This window comes from Stomoxys calcitrans, chromosome 1, assembly GCF_963082655.1.
Source record: "Stomoxys calcitrans chromosome 1, idStoCalc2.1, whole genome shotgun sequence".
Lineage (NCBI taxonomy): Eukaryota > Metazoa > Arthropoda > Insecta > Diptera > Muscidae > Stomoxys > Stomoxys calcitrans.
Window position 1 is genome coordinate 223846346 of NC_081552.1, and position 18091 is coordinate 223864436.

Below are 18091 nucleotides of genomic sequence, written 5' to 3' on the forward strand. Positions count from 1 at the left end.
ATATAAGCTTAAACCAATTAAAGACAACGTTGATAAATCAAAGTCCACATATAATGTAGAAAACCCAATTCAGTTTAGCAAAATAGTAGAAAATGTAATTCAGCAAACCTGAATTAACATAAACCATCTTTGGTTAACCAAAGTCTACATATAACATAGTTCAGCTGCAGCTGAATTTCGTTTTTACCTGCCTAAAATCTTAAATTTATTCCAACTCAGGGAACGCATTGGAATAAACATCAAATCAGCTTAGCTGAATTGTAGAAAACTTGATTCAGCTCAGCAAAATAGTAGAAAATGTAATTCAGCAAAGCTGAATTGAGTATAAACAAACTGTAGACTATGTTGGCAAACCAAAGTTCACATATAATTTAATTCAGCCACAGCTGAATTTCTTTTTTACATGCCAAAAATCTAAAAAATTTTAAAAATCAGGGAATGCATGGGAAAAACCTCAGTACAGCTTAATTGTAGAAAATGTAATTCAGCTAAGCAAAATAGTAGAAAATGTAATTCAGCAAAGCTGAATTAAGCATAAACCAACTGTAGACTATGTTGGCAAACCAAAGTTCACTTATAATTCAATTCAGCCACAGCTGAATTTCATTTTTACCTACAAAAAATCTAAAATTTCTATGAAATCAGGGAAGGCATTGAAATAAACATCAATTCAGCTTAGCTGCATTGCAGAAAACTTAATTCAGCAAAGCTTAAATAAGCATTTACCAATAATAGAAAATGTAGATAAACCAAAGTCCACAGATAACATAATTCAGCTGCAGCTGAAATTGTTTTTTACTTAAAAAAATATGAAAGTCAGCTTAACTGATTTGTTGAAAACATAATTCAGCTTTGCAAAATAGTAGAAAATGTAATTCAGCAAAGCTGAATTAAAATTAACCAACTTTGGCTAATCAAAGTCCACATATAACATAATTCATCCACAGCTGAATTTCCTTTTTACCTCCTAAAAATCTAAAATTAATTAAAAATCAGGGAATGCATTGGAATAAACATCAGTACAGCTTAGATGATTTGTAGAAAATGTAATTCAGGTTAGCAAACTAGTAGAAAATGTAATTCAGCAAAGCTGAATTGAGCATAAATCAACTGTAGACTATGTTGGTAAATCAAAGTCCACCTATAAATTAATTCAGCAACAGCTGAATTTCTTTTTTACCTACCAAAAATCTAAAATTTCTTTTAAATCAGGGAATGCATTGGAATAAACATCAAATCAGCTTAGCTGAATTGTAGAAAACTTGATTCAGCTTAGCAAAATAGTAGAAAATGTAATTCAGCAAAGCTGAATTAAGCATAAACCAACTGTAGACTATGTTGGTAAATCAAAGTCCACATTTGACTTAATTCAGCCACAGCTGAATTTCTTTTTTACCTACCAAAAATCTGAAATTTCTTTTAAATCAGGAAATGCATTAGAATAAACATCAATTCAGCTTAGCTGAATTGTAGAAAACTCAATTCAGCTAAGCAAAATAGTAGAAAATGTAATTCAGCAAAGCTGAATTAAGCATAAACCAACTGTAGACTATGTTGGCAAACCAAAGTTCACTTATAATTCAATTCAGCCACAGCTGAATTTCATTTTTACCTACCAAATATCTAAAATTTCTTTTAAATCAGGGATAGCATTGAAATAAACATCAATTCAGCTTAGCTGAATTGCAGAAAACTTAATTCAGCAAAGCTTAAATAAGCCTAAACCAATTATAGACAATGTTGATAGGCCAAAGTCTACATATAACATAATTCAGCTGTAGCTGAATTTGTTTTTTACTTTACATAGATCTGAATTTTGCTGAATTTTGCTTGAAAATGTAAAATGTATTAGAAAAAACATTCATTCCCCTGTAGCTGAATTGTAATACAAGAAACTCAATTCAGCTGTAGCTGAATACTAATAAAATTATATAAAATATCTTTGCTGAATTAAATTTTTTGAAACCCCTTGCCTTTTTCGGGAATCCTCCCAATTTATGTGGGTGTCTTTTTTTTGGTAACTATATTGGACTTTCCTCTTCTCTCTCTCTCTTTCTTTCATATGATCATTGTATGAATGAAATCATTATCAAGTAACCAATAAATAAACGATTAAAATGAAACGATCTCAATGATCAAAGTTAATTTATTTCAATTTGCACTTAATAAAATCGGCCATATCAAAATCTCAACATTTTGCCGCCAGGCCAACAGCGGTAAATTGCCTGTGAGAAAAGCTACAAAAGCAAAAAAAATACAACCTCAACCAAAGAAAGAGTTCATCAGATACCCTTAGCATACAAATGTATTGTCAGGCCACTTAAATGCCTCAATTGATATCGTTTTGTGGAGTGTGGTAGAAACTCCTACAACCAATGACAGACAGAGTCAATGATAAAAATGTGCCGCAATACTAAAATACTATTCAACCCAGGCAGCAATACAAATAATGCCTTGAATGCCGTTCTTTGATAAATTATACGCAGGAACAACATTAGGCCCTGATGTACACCAAGCTACAGGAAATCTAATAAAAGCATTTCCCCTTGGATGTAGTGTTTTGCGTTTTAAATTCGCATTGCCATAGTTTTTGTTTTTTTTTTTTTGGTTTTACTAAAAATAACAAAATATTTCTATTATTTCCTAATAATGTTAGTATTACTATCTCGCCTATTGATTTCATTGATGATTTGACGCTATATCCCAATGAGCTGTTTATTTGCCCCCTCCATTTGGACGCTGACGTCCAAAGCAAGGCTTTCGCATCATACCGACGGTTTTCTCTTGAAAATGCTGAGGCTTAATTGTTTGCCTGCTTTGGTTTCGTTTTTTTTTTCGTTGTTGTTTTGTATGAACCACCAACAAAAAAAACCCCTAAGACTATATAAAAATAAAACAGAAGCTCCAGAAGATTGTCAGAATAGACTGAGGGACATGGCATACCCTTCTCTCGTGCTCTCTCTCTGCCCCTCCACAAACCCCAGTCACCCACCATGTATGACTGCGACTGCTACGAAAGAAAAAGTATTTGTTTCATACACATATATTTTCATATTCGAACTGATTGTCAAGTTTGACGTCAATCACCGCAGTGACACCGACGAAACGAACAAATAAAGTAAAACAAAAAAAAAAAACGAAAAAAAAACGTTGAATGAAAAACAACAATAGCCCCATAATAACAGACCACCCTAACACCCCAATACACACCCCAGCCCGAATGGTCAGTCTGTCCGCCTATCCAGCCCATCCCAGCAGCGTTCAGCCCGGCAAAGTATTCACAATCAATTTTCACTGTATTTGATTCTATAACATTGACGCACAATCTTTGGCGTGTGTGAGCTCAGTCAGATACTTTCCTTTGCTTATTGGCTTAAGTCAGAATGTGAAGCGTTGCATATATATGGAGAATAATTTCTTTATTTAAAAAAAAAATACAACCCAATATTATTTTCTTCATTTCAATTGAAAATCTTGCAGCCATGCTGCCAACAACAACTTCAGAGGAGTAGAAAAACCAAGTAACAGCGTGCAAAGTTCTACCGGGCCGAATCTTATATACCCTCCACCTTGGATCGGATTTGTGGAGTTCTTTTCCCGCCATCTCTTCTTAGGCAAAAAAAAAGGATAAAAGAAAGATTTGCTCAGCTATGAGAGCGATATCAAGATATGGTCTGCTTTGGACCACAATTAAAATATATGTTGGAGATCTGTGTAAAATGTCAGCCAATTCAAATATGAATTGCGCCCTCTAGAGGCTCAAGAAGTCAAGAGCCAAGATCAGTTTATATGGCAGCTACATCAGGTTATGAACCGATTTGAACCATACTTGGCACATTTGTTGGAAATCATAGCAAAACACGTCTAGCAAAATTTTATTCCAATCGGATAAGAATTGCGCCCTCTAGAGGCTCAAGAAGTCAAGAGCCAAGATCAGTTTATATGGCAGCTACATCAGGTTATGAACCGATTTGAACCATACTTGGCACATTTGTTGGAAATCATAGCAAAACACGTCTAGCAAAATTTTATTCCAATCGGATAAGAATTGCGCCCTCTAGAGGCTCAAGAAGTCAAGATCCCAGATCGGTTTATATGGCAGATATATCAGGTTATAGACCGATTTGAACCATACTTGGCACTTTTGTTGGAAATCATAACAAAACACGTCGTGCAAAATTTCATTGCAATTGGATAAGAATTGCGCCCTCTAGAGGCTCAAGAAGTCAAGAGCCAAGATCAGTTTATATGGCAGCTATATCAGGTTATGAACCAATTTGAACCACACTTTGCACAGTTGTTGAAAGTCATAGCAAAACACGTCGTGCAAAATTTCATTCCAAACGGATAAGAATTACGCCCTCTAGAGGCTCAAGAAGTCAAGATCCCAGATCGGTTTATATGGCAGATATATCAGGTTATGAACCGATTTGAACCACACTTTGCACAGTTGTTGAAAGTCATAGCAAAACATGTGGTGCAAAATTTCATTTCAATCAGATAAGGATTGCGCCCTCTAGAGGCTCAAGAAGTCAAGAGCCAAGATCGGTTTATATGACAGCTATATCAGGTTATAAACCGATTTGAACCTTACTTGGCACTTTTGTTGGAAATCATAACAAAACACGTCGTGCAAAATTTCATTGCAATCGGATAAGAATTGCGCCCTCTAGAGGCTCAAGAAGTGAAGATCCCAGATCGGGTTATATGGCAGCTATATCAAAACATGGACCGATATGGCCCATTTACAATCCTAACCGACCCACACTAATAGAAGTATTTGTGCAAAATTTCAAGCGGCTAGCTTTACTCCTTCGAAAGCTAGCGTGCTTTCGACGGACAGACGAACGGACGGACAGACGGACGGACGGACGGACAGACGGACGGACGGACAGACGGACGGACAGACGGACAGACGGACGGACGGACAGACGGACGAACGGTCAGACGGACGAACATGGACAGATCGACATAAAATGTCACGACGTTCAAGAATATACATACATTATGGGGTCCTCAGACGCATATTTCGAGGTGTTACAAACAGAATGACGAAATTAGTATACCCCCACCCTATGGTGGAGGGTATAAAAACAAATGACTTGGCTTAATACGAGTAATGGATGCATGTGCCAGAGGATTCAAAAGTTAATTTTAGATTTTGATTACATTATCAGTGAAATATAGAATGGCCAATTGTAAATGATAAATAGGTGGAGTAGCCTGAAACTCTTTTTTTTAAGCTTCTATAGGAAATATTTTGACAAAAACAAGGAAACATTGAACAACTTTGAAAATTAGCCTGCTTTGCTTGTGTAAGCATGAAACTCTTTTTTTTAAGCTTCTATAGGAAATATTTTGACAAAAACAAGGATACATTGAACAACTTTGAAAATTAGCCTGCTTTGCTTGTGGAATGAAAGGATAAGATTGGGTTACAATGGCAGCCTTAGAACAGTTTCCCTTTGACATTTTTATACCCACCACCGTAGGATAGGGGGTATATTCATTTAGTCATTCCGTTTGCAGCACATTGAAATATCAATTTCCGACCCTACAAAGTATATATAATTCGGATGGTCGTAAAATTGTAAGACGATTTAACGATGTCCGTGTGTCTGTCCGTATGTCTGTCCGTCTGTCTAACCGTCTGTCCGTCCGTCTGTTGTAATCACGCTAGAGGCTTCAAAATTTGAGATATTGAGCTGAAATTTGACACAGATACGTCTTTTTGATGTACGCTGGTTAAGTTCTTGAACGGGCCAAATCAGACCATATTTGGATATAGCTGCCATATAGACCGATCTGCTGATAAAGGGTCTAATGCCCATAAAAACTTGGTTTTTCATCCGATTTTGCTGAAATTTTAAACAGTGGGTTATTTTAAGCCTCCCGACATCTGACCCAAAAATGGTTCAGATTGGACTATATTTAGATATAGCTGCCCTATAGGCTGATCTCCCGATAAAGGGTCTGAAACCCTTAAAAGCTTTATTTTTTTAACCGATTTCGCTGAAATTAACAACAGAGGATTATTTTAAGCCTTCCGACATCTGCCGTCAATATAATTCAGATCGGTCCATATTTGGATATAGCTGCCATATATACCGATCTCCCGATAAAGGGTCTGAAGACCATAAAAGCTTTATTTATTACCCGATTTCCCTGAAATTTGAAACTGTGGGTTATTTTAAGCCTCCCGACATATGACCTAAGTATGATTCAGATCGGATCATATTTGGATATACCTGCTATATAGACTGATCTATCGATTAAGGGTCTAAAGACCATAAAAGCTTCATTTATTACCCGATTTCCCTGAAATTTGAAACAGTGGGTTATTTTAAGCCTCCCGACATATGACCTAAGTATGATTCAGATCGGATCATATTTGGATATACCTGCTATATAGACCGATCTATCGATTAAGGGTCTGAAGACCATAAAAGCTTTATTTATTACCCGATTTCGCTGAAATTTACAACAGAGGATTATTTTAAGCCTTCCGACATCTGCCGTAAATATAATTCAGATCGGTCCATATTTTGATATAGCTGCCATATAGACCGATCTCCCGATAAAGGGTCTGAAGATTATAAAAGCTTTATTTATTACCCGATTTCAATGAAATTTGCAACAGTGAGTTATTTTAAGCCTCCCGATATATGACCTAAGTATGATTCAGATCGGGTCATATTTGGATATACCTGCTATATAGACTGATCTATCGATTAAGGGTCTAAAGACCATAAAAGCTTCACTTATTACCCGATTTCCCTGAAATTTACAACAGAAGATTATTGTAAGCTTTCCGATATCTGACGTAAATATAAATCAGATCGGTCCGTATAGGGATATAGCTGCCATATAGACCGATCTCCCGATAAAGGGTCTGAAGACCATAAAAGCTTTATTTATTACCCGATTTCGATGAAATTTGAAACAGTGGGTTATTTTAAGCCTTCCGACATCTGCCGTAAATATAATTTAGATCGGTCCATATTTGGATATAGCTGCCATGTAGACCGATCTCCCGATAAAGGGTCTGCAGACCATAAAAGCTTTATTTATTACCCGATTTCGCTAAAATTTTCAACAGCGAATTATTTTAAGCCTCCCGATAGCTGACACAAATATGGCTCAGATCGGACTATATTAAGATATAGCTGCCATATAGACCGATCTCCCGATAAAGGGTCTGAAGTCCATAAAAACTTTATTTTTTAACCGATTTCGCTAAAATTTGAAACCGTGCGTTATTTTAAGCCTCCCGACATCTGACCTAAGTATGGTTCAAATCGGACTATATTAAGATATAGCTGCCCTATAGACCGATCACCCGATAAAGGGTCTAAAGTCCATAAAAACTTTATTTTTTAACCGATTTCGCTGAAATTTGAAACAGTGAGCAGTTTTAGGTCTCCCGACATCCGCCCCAAATATGGTTCCGATCGGACTATATTTAGATATAGCTGCCATACAGACCAATCTGCCGATAAGGGGTCTGTCTGAAGCCCATAAAAGCATGATCGACTTATTTGAAGTTAATCTTAAATTCTATGCTATCTCCATCACCAATGACAATGACTTCCAATTGGATTTATGCAAGACACATCCATCATTTACTCCAAAAACAATCAAATATACCCTCAATGGTATTCTCATAGCAAACTGAATGCATTGTCAATTTTTAACTCTTCCAAATGAGTTGCATCAATTTACGATATTAAATTACCTCTAACCACCACTGAATTTGGTAATTTAAGCAACCCCAATTAAAGTTTTGCCAAAAAGCGAGACTCTAAAAAATATTCGCCTATTAATGGAAACTAAGTGCATAGCTAAAATTACAATATGGGAAGCAAAAATTTTCAGCAGCAGGAAAAAAATATTTTTTAAAAGCTTAGTACAAAGATAAAATGATACCAGCCAGAGTATCTGATTACTAAAGCGCCAATAAACTAAAAAGAATTTTTGTGCAAAGAAGAAAATTCAGAAAAAAACATGAAGAATAGGAAAGAACAAATTAAAGAAAAATAATAACCAAATAAGCATAATGCCACAAACAATTGAAAGGGTTCAAAATATTTGGATTTGCAGAACATAAATCGACATTCAACTCAAAAACTTCCAGAAAGATAGTAACACAAGTGTATATATAGGGTGATTTTTTAGCTATTATCTGTTTGGCAACACTGGTTAAAACAGCTCATGCATGTTTCGTGTTTTGCTCTATAATTTAACCATGAATCGTCTTACAAACGAACAACGCTTGCAAATTATTGAATTTTATTATCAAAGTGGCGCGCTTCTTCCATTCCACCGACGAAGTTCATTTTTGGCTCAATGGGTTCGCAAATAAGCATAATTGGCGGTTTTGGAGTCAAGACCAGCCAGAAGCATTGCAAGAGCTACCAATGCGTTTAGAAAAAGTCCCAGTTTGGTAAGGTTTATAGGCTGGTGGCATCATTGAACCGTGCTTCTTCAAAGATGATGCGAATGGTAAATCTGAATGGTGAACACTACCATGAGATGTTATCCATTATTTTTTTTTGCCCAAAATGCAAGAGCTTGACTTGCATGACATGTGCTTTCAATAAAACGGTGCCACTTGCCACACAGCTTAGGTAACAATGGGACTTATTGAGAGGCGATTTCGGTGAACATTATGTTTCGTGTTCGGCACCGATCAATTGGCCACCTAAATCGTACGATTTAACGCCTTTAGACTTTTTTTTTGTCTATGTTAACGCTCTTGTCTATATAGGCAAGCCCGCTTCAATTGACAAGACAACACTGAAGCATTTATTCGTGAGATGCCGTCCCATATGTGGGAAAGAGTATGCCAAAATTGAACTAAGCGAATGGACGATTTGAGGTGCAGTCACGATCAACATTTGCATGAAATAATCTGCAAACATTAAATTTTATGGAACGTACTGCACATACAAACTTGCCCATGAACTTTCTATTGAGGAACTGGGGCAAACTGGGATAAACTTCTCACAAATCAATCAGTGCTGTCCGATTTAATTTTAAACTCCATAATAAGGTAGCTCCTTTCAATAGCCGAGTCTGAATGGAGTGCCGCAGAGCGACACCTATTTGGAGAGAAGTTTTTACATGGCAAAGTACCTCACAAATGTCACCATCATTAGGAGGGGATAACCACCGCTGAAAAATCTTTTGATGTTCCTGCCGGGATTCGAACCCAGTCATTCAGCGTCATAGGCGGACATGCTAGCTTCTGCGCCACATTGACCTCCATGGACCGTACTAGCGACTCAAATAAAGATTTCATAAATTTTTCTGAATCAATTTGCGATCAATATTTGAAACGGATGGTCATGTCCATTATTAAATAGAAAAATAAATTTAAAGACAGCTCGTTTTCGGTTCTTTGGCTAGTTTTCATTGCTAAAATCCTACAAATAAGGAAAAATCTTAAATTTCGGGGCAGCCTTTTTTTTTCAGTGTACGCGCAGAATTTAAGCTATATCAGCTGACAATAGCGTCCTCTAGGGGATAAAAAAAAAATCAGATGATAATTCAGGCTTTTCGCCATCCTACCGACCGTTACGATGTTCCGTTCTGTTATGATTTCTTTGGGGAGAAGTTTTTACATGGCAAAGTACCTCACAAATGTCACCAGCATTAGGAGGGGATAACTACCGATGAAAAATAGTCTGATGTTCCTACCAGGATTCGAACCCAGTCATTCAGCGTCATGTGCGGACATGCTAACCTCTGAGCTACGGTGGCCCTGTAGGGAGTAACAGCGGATACTTCCCTCACATATCAATGAATGCAGTCCGAGTTGAAGTTCAACAATAAGGGACCTACTTTTTTATGACGTATCCGAAAGGCGTGCCGCATAGCGACACCAGTAGGTAGAGAAGTTTCAACATGACAGGATGCCTCACAAATGTAGCAGCATTAGAAAGGGGATAACCACAGCTGAAAAATTGTCTGATGTTTCAGCCAGGATTCGAACCCAGACGTTCAGCGTCATAGGCGGATATGCTAACCTCTGCGCTACAGTGGCGCTGTAGGGAGGAACAGGGCTGAAGTTGAAGTTCAACAATAAGGGGACTACTTTTTTATGCTGTCTCCGAAAGGCGTGCCGCAGAGCGACATTAGTTGGTAGAGAAGTTTTAACATGACAGGATAACTCACAAATGTAGTCAGCATATACAAGGGGATAACCACCGCTGAAAATTTTTCAGAAGTTCACACAGAGCGTTCGGCATCATAGACGGACATGCTAACCTCTGCGCCACGGTGGCCCATACACCAACAACTAAGAATGTCTCTAATAGTGATATGATGACTAATGTGAATATTGCAACTTGCTGACCGAGCTTATGGCCATGATTTTTTTAATCGAGTTCTAAACTCCACAAAATCTCAGCCTAGTTTAGCTTCGGCAAATGAACACTGACTAGCGACGGCAAACGCGATTTTTTTGATTGAGTCAAACTTTTAAGCGAAGATTTTTTTCTTAGACTCACCTTAATCTGGAGTTTGTTGCTGAGGCATTGAAGCAAAGAAGAGTAATCCAAAGCGTGAGTTTTTTTTTGAGTAGAAATCCAGGATATTTGGAAATTTGTTTTTGTTTTATAAATCCTTAATGTTTTAATTATTTTTAATGCGATAAATTTTACAAAGTTTTAATCCAATTTGAATCTTTTGTTAAAGAATTTTGAAAATATATGATTTTTTTTTTATATTTCCAGAAATTTAAAATATTTTTTGGAACTATTTAGGCGTTAGATAACACTTGTATTTGTTGTTTATTTTTTTTTTTTTTATTTATATCACACTTTATTTAATTTATTATTATTTAATAAATTGGCAAGCTTTTGTGAGTTAAAAAGGGTTTGCTGTGATTTCTTTTAAATTTTGGTTTTTTTTTTGATTTTAATTTGTGCTCTTAGTTTGTGCTTAATTTATTTTATTTTTATTTAAAAAAAATCACTTTGTTTTTATTTTAGCAAAAAAAAATTTAAGACACTTTTGTTTGCGGCACATAATGTTTGAAAAAATTTTGCATTATTAATTTGGTTTTTTTTTCTTCAGATCTCCCTTTGTATTGTATTGTGTTGTTGTTTCCAGTAAGCGGGCAAGATTTTGTTGTAACAGAATTTTAATTTTTTTTTTAATTCAAATTTTCTTCATTACAATCATCTTTTGTTTTTGCTTTTTCAATTTTACTTGCATTCATAAACACTTTTAGATTTCTATTTGCCCTTTTGCTTGATCTTTTTGGAAAAGTAAAATTTTTGTTTTCAGAAAAGTTCTTTTGGCGAGATCTTTTGTCATCGAGTATCGTGTCGAGTGCTGCACTGAGTTGTGTTTGAAAAACCGAAAAAACCCGATAACGCGTTGCACGCACAGTACCCGTCAACGTGCAATCAACAAATAACGTTACACTAAACAACAACGACAATGATTTTCGTTCACATTCACACACCAAATGATGATGTTGTTGTTTTTGTTGTTAACGACAACGACAACGACGACGACGACTACGCTACGACAACGATGATGATGATGATGATGATGGGCGATGGATGGCTAGCTAGCTGGCTGTGTGGTAGGTTGGTCGTAGTCGCTGTTGTTGTTGGTGGTATGGTGATATTCGTGTGATAGAGAAGAGTGTATCGTTGTTGTTGTTGCTATTGCTATTGTTGGTGGTAGAGATTATAGTTGCTGGCAGCCGCCGCCGTCGCTCTGCTTTGCTCTGTAATCGCAATGGTAGTAGTTATGCTAGTATTCTCAATGATCTTTCCACCATTTCGTTGTTGATGTTGTTGTTGTTGTTGTTATTGCATTGAATTTAGCAGTGTAATCGTTTATATAGAATACGCATTGTTTTCGTTCATCACAGTTTTCATTGAAATTCCCACACACACACATACACACACACATACACTTAGTACAAACTCACAACAGAGAGTATAAATAAAAAACTGCACTCAATCTTGGTAGCAGCACAAAACAAAAATAATTTCCCGGTTATTTTTCAATAAGGTTTTGGAAAAAATGCCCAAAAATCAATGTTGCTAAAGCAGAGTTGGTAGGCAATAATACACGGTTTAAACCACTATTAGGGAGTTTTATAATTTGATGTTTATTTCTTAGAAATTGTGTTTGTTTTTGTTTAATATTTTCATTCTTCAACAACAAAACGAACCGAAAACTTGTCTTCATGTGTTTTTGTTTCAATAGAAAAAAAAAAACAACTTTCTGCCTCTTTGAAATTCTATAAACACACGAACAATGCGCGTACGGTTCTGACGTTGAACCGATACTGCTTTAACAGATACTAATGGTAACAGCAACCTTTCTAAATAGAATAAGCGTCAACAAGCACCCATACACGCCAACAACCGGGACTCACTCACGCACACACACACACTCACAGGCCAACCGGCCAACCACCAATACCAAGACTCAGTGGTGAGCACAGGAAAGTAGAAGAACACAACAAAACATAGTTTTTTTTCCTATACAGTTCTCCCTCCAAAAAAGAGCAAGGAGAAAAATAAACACAACAGAGTTTTGGAGAGCCGTTATGCTCTCAGATAATTTTACGGATAAATATGCAATTGAAGTTGACTAAGTACAGAGAGGAGCAAATGAATGTCGTTACCATGAATGAATTGAAAAACCACGTGCAAAAGTTGTGTGGTAATTGTCGTTGATGTTTCTCCATGAAACGATATCAGCTCTTCGCTTTTCAATTGAGTGCAATGGGGTTTGAGTTTGCCCCCCCCCCCCCCCCCCCCCCACCATTTCTTACATGCTGGTAATAATGAACAGTATAAACACTTTGTGGCTTAGTGAGGTGTTGGAAAAAATTATTTATCTCTAATAAAGATAAACTCAGCTTATCTGCTGGTATCTTTTAATCGCGCTATGCAGTGTTGCCATGTGTAGCATATGGCGGTAGACACTTGAACTACATCTTAAGGCTGGTACTATATTTTCTTTTCGCGATTACTTTTTATAGATAATAGATTTTAAAGTAAAAAAAAATTATGATTTCATTCGGTAGGAAATTCCCTCATTACTTGTGGTAACATTTTTATAAAATTCTTGTTCCAACATTGAAATTTTTGATGTGTTTCAAAAGAGTAATATCGAAAAACATGAGATTTCAAAGGTGAAAAACGAACGTACCAGCCATTAGTAGCGATGTAATTTTCAACTATATCGTATTTATTGTTAAATTTTATATCAGATATGAAAAAACCGCCCCATTCCAAATAAGCAATAAGAACGTCAAGTTAGGTTTAAGTGGCGGTCTACCTTAGACTTACTGTTTTAGCAGAATCTACACAGCCCATCAACCAAGATCTGTTCAAATTATATATACAGGGTGCGCCAGAGAAGTTTATTTATGTATTTGAAAGGTAAAAACAAAAGTACTTCAGTTATTGTTTTAATTATTTTTTTTGTTTATATTGCGGCCCCCATTGCGCATACACTAGGGTAATCAGTTCGGTTTTTGAAGTTTTCAATTTTACAGCTGAATATACTAGAATATACTAACGTTTTTATCATAAAAATTTGTTTTTTTTTTTTTTTTTTGTATTTTCAATTTGGTGTTTCAACCAACGTTTTTTGACCGAATTGTTGTCTTTACATAATTTGTAATTAAAATTTTTATCGAAAATTCTGTCTTAAAAACTCTTATTGAATTTTTTTTTGTTTGAGAAGATTGAAAAAAAAACACGTAAAAAGGCATTAAGTTCGGCCGGGCGGATACCCACCACCACGGTGAAAATTGGATAACTTAAGCACCCAAATTCGGCACGGACGTTGAGTGGTCTAATATATATGTCACTATTCAATTTTGTAGAACAAAATGTTGGCCTTTTTGGCAGATATATCCAATTATAAACCTATCTGAACCATATTACGGTCGGATATCGTGAGAAAGTAAAATTTGGCAATGTTTGAAAAAAATTTTGATTAAATGTGATCTATAATTTACATTAAGTGAATGTTTATAAAAATTTTGTCTTAAGAGAACGTTACTGGGTTGTACTTCTATCGAACTTATTGCGAAAACGCCTCTATAACATAGGTAAGGTTCGATTCGGTTGAAAGGAGGGTGTGGATATTAGTCCGCCCCATGCCACTATGGACATACTCCTAAGCCAGTATAACCTTGAAAAACCTTGTTGTCCATACCACTCGCCGCGAAAGCCGGGCAATGACATAGGAAATTCTCCAACGTCTCATCATCTTTCCCACATGCCCTACACATTCACTTATAGACCTATGTCTCCCGTTATAATACCAAAAGCTATACAAACTTCCTTCTTACTTCCTTTCAGCTATAGCCTCGTTCTCACATTTTCGCCGTCCTACCGACCGTTTCTCTGTTCCACAGTGTTACATGAGCATTTGTAAACTACGCCCTTAACTCGGGCTGCGTCAACCCCAAATGCTTCAGTGGGAGTTTATTGAGGGCAGTCCTCTTCCTATTAAGGATTCAAAATTGGCGAAATTTAAGAAAAAAGAAAAAAAAAAAAAACATGTTTTTGGCGACCAGATAATCGATGAATTATGCAAATGTCATCTTCGACAGGTTCACTGCCAGCGCCTTGCGTAGTGTAGTAGACAACAATTTTTTTCCTAATAAACTGAGTTATAAAAGTTAAAGGAATAAAGGTAGTATGAAAAAAAAACAAAAATAAAAATCAGTTACAGCATAAATGAATCGCTGAAGGGATAAGACGTGTGATAAGATTTTCGAGTGTTATTAATTTTGTTTAATTTATGATCTTCTAAGATCATATTATGTGAAACCTTATTTCCTAAATTATAATTCCACATATTGGAGTTACCATGCACACACATTTAAGTCTTCTTATTTGGGACAATCCTTAATGAGGAATGGAGTGCATGCAAAACGCTGTCGTGCTGTTAATCTCTTTAAGCTTTTTTTTCTTTCTCTCTCTTTTGCTTTTTCCCGCTTTCAAACTCATTGCAATTTCTTTAGTTCGTATTAAAACTTCACTAGTTTCGGTCGCAGTCTCATATATACATAAAAAACATGGAAAAAGACCAACACAAAGTGGATATAATATAATAAATTGTTTAATAACGCTAAAAATAACCTAAAAGCTATTCGAGTACATTAAAAATCTTGTGAAATACTGCTCTCATTTAAAAAATTCGTGTGTTTAAAGTTACTGTCGTTTTCTCTATTGATTTCTAGGCAAACCAATTAGTGTGATCGTGGTGAAATCTCAAATGTAAACAAAGTGAGTAAGTGGTGAATACTTGTCGTGTCTTTGTTTTTGTGTTTGGCATGCTAAGAAAGATTGGCGAATAATATGTCAACGGTGTGGTGTATTTATTGGACTATTTGGTGTGTTGGACTGTTCTGCAATCAACAACAACAACAACGCTATTACACGAAGTACATCTTCAATGAGAATGAAAGACGACATAAAGAACAAGGATTAATGCGCCAAAATAAATGGTAAGTAAGTGCATATTCATTTTAAACAGTATTTGCAATGAACTCTTTATAATTAGGTAGTTACAGGGAGGTCTTATTTTGAAACTTTGTAAATAAATTATTTATCTTATATCTTTATCATTTAATTATTTCTTGTTCAATTATATTCTGCCCAATTGGGCGATTATTATGTCTCCACCTGTGTTAGTTTCATTTGAAACCCCTTTTCATATGTTTTTCATATGGTTCCTTTGTGCCAAAGTTCGATATATGGGTAAGATTGAATATCGATGGGTGCTGTCAAATTCAAATTTTAGGTTCTATTTACAGTGCATTCGCGAAAATGTGAATACTCCTATGTATGAACTAGGAATCCCAAAATCGACTTTCAACTAATAGATCAATCGACTTTTTTTGTAAAAAATATGAATGACCTTATCCCAAAATTGACATTCGACTAATCGATTAATCGACTTTTTGTGTAAAAACAGTTGAAAGTCGAAGTCGACTTTCAATGATTAAAAAGTCGAATAATCGATTTTGAAGTCGAAAAGAAAGTTGCACAGAGAAAAAAGCTGTATAGAGATACAAGTTTTGCTTCGCCTATGTTGCTGCTAGGTAAGAATTGTTTCCAATTTTTCTGAGATGCATTTAGGTACTTTATTCTCTATTACATTTTTGATTTGATTAACTTTGGTATTCCGATAGTAATAACAATTCGTGCCATATCCAAACAAAATTTTAGGTATTACGTTGTTATAAGTGAAGGATTTAGCTTAATAGTTTTATGTTTACGGAAGTTTGAGTTTTTTTTTATCGATTAAGTTTTGCTTTCGAGAATGGGCTGTATGGGATTATATATTTTCATTGCCCCCGTAGGGACCGAACTCCAGATTTGAAATCTTGAGCTCCTAAAATGCGTATTTAATGTCCTATTTTGCTGAAATTTTAAAAAATTTGTTATAATTTACTCATCCAGGTCGAAATTATGATATAGCTAGCATATAGATCGATTTCAACATTAAACATCTTGAGCTTATAAAATCCGAATATGGTTCATATGGGTCAAACTCTAAGGGTAGGTCCCACACTAACGTATCCAAAATTTTCGGTATTTTTGCTGTGAAACAAACATTTTTTTTTTCCAATTTGTCGTAAATTTGGCAAACGACATTTTCTCGGCATGGTAAAAGTATATTCCAATCCATGAACGAATCGAACAATTTTTTATATATATAGGGTACATCTCACAAACATAGATTTTTGCAACGATTTTAGCGAATTCTAGATGGAATTTGAAATATATAGACTCCGATTTGGTGCAGGCGGTCTGTTTTCACGTTCAATGATGACAGCAACAACGAAATTTGGAAAATTCAACATTTTTGTAAAATGATTTTTGATAATGCTGGATACATAAAATATGATAGAATAGAGATCATTTTGTGTTTCTTTAAGGGTTTTTATAGAGGTAGTTGAAAGTCGGCTAGGATATATAGACAATTTCAAGCTTTAATTTAAATACAAAAAGGGAATGTAGAAACTTTTGCTTTAAGCCATATTGACTGTGGTTTTAATATAAAGATGCGTCAATTGAGCATTTTAAACTCTTCTTAATACCTCGCCCATTTATGAATATAAAAAGGAAAGATTATATTTTGACGGCAAAAGTCTACGAAATAGGAATACCTTTCTTCTTTAGGAAATTTTGAAATTTTTTTTTAAAAAAAGTCGACTTTATCAATAAATACTTGGAAATGCAAATTTTGCCCATGAACATTCCACTAAGGACAGGGGCAAACTTCTCACATATCAATAAGTGCAGTCCGATTCAAGTTTAAGCTCAATAATAAGGGGCCTCCTTTTTATAGCCGAATCCGAACGGCGTGCCGCAGTGCGACACCTCTTTGAAAAGAAGTTTTACATGGTATAGAACCTCGCAAATATTGCCAGCATTAGGATGGAAAAACCACCGCTGAAAATTTTTTTCGGATGATCACGCCAGGATTCAAACCCAGGCGTTCAGCGTCATAGGCTGGCATGCGCCCCTGCGCTACGGTGGCTTTCACTTACCGTATTTTATTTATTTTTTCTCGTTTTGGGATACTCCATTTTCTCATTTGACTTATTATTCCTCTGGGTGACCACCCGTTAAATTACAGTCCACTCAGAATCCACAGGGTGGACCAAAAGCACTAACGGCTATGGTCGTCGGCTTAAGGTATATATATTCTTGATCGTCATGAGATTTTAAGTCGATTTAGTCATGTCCGTCCGCCCGTCAGTGAAAATTGTGATTGCTTCTAAATGAATAAAGCGATTCGCTATCGATGTAGGTCGTTGGAGATTGAAAATCAGCAACATTAGTTCATATTTAGATGTCCCATATAAACCGATCTCCCGATTATATTTTTTAAGTCTCTTAAGGCCGCAAATTTTTATTCGATTTGGCAGAAATTAGGCATGATGACTTTGCCTATGACCTTCAATAGCTATAACAAGCACATACCGAATCGTTCCATAACCCGATACACCCAGAGAAAATTTGATACCAAACGTTCCATACGGTATTTATAGTAAAGCAATACCGTATGATACAAAAACAGTACC

At 35.8% G+C, this 18091-nt stretch overlaps 1 protein-coding gene and 1 long non-coding RNA gene across 4 annotated transcripts in view; one reads left to right on the plus strand and one right to left on the minus strand.

The window, feature by feature from the left end:
• LOC106093002 (hybrid signal transduction histidine kinase M) overlaps nucleotides 1-12296 on the minus strand; it is a 195446-nt gene extending 183150 nt beyond the window's left edge. For 2 of the 3 annotated variants that reach the window (XM_059361289.1, XM_059361290.1), the window contains exon 1: nucleotides 10512-12296. The gene's annotated coding sequence lies outside the window, so the exon portion shown is untranslated. The remainder of the gene's footprint in view (nucleotides 1-10511) is intronic. The other variant, XM_059361291.1, reaches the window with a different exon arrangement.
• Nucleotides 1-18091, plus strand: part of LOC131994365 (uncharacterized) — a 137123-nt gene that overhangs the window by 32723 nt on the left and 86309 nt on the right. The window contains exon 3 of the long non-coding RNA XR_009396664.1: nucleotides 15236-15502. This is a non-coding gene — a long non-coding RNA (uncharacterized LOC131994365). The remainder of the gene's footprint in view (nucleotides 1-15235; nucleotides 15503-18091) is intronic.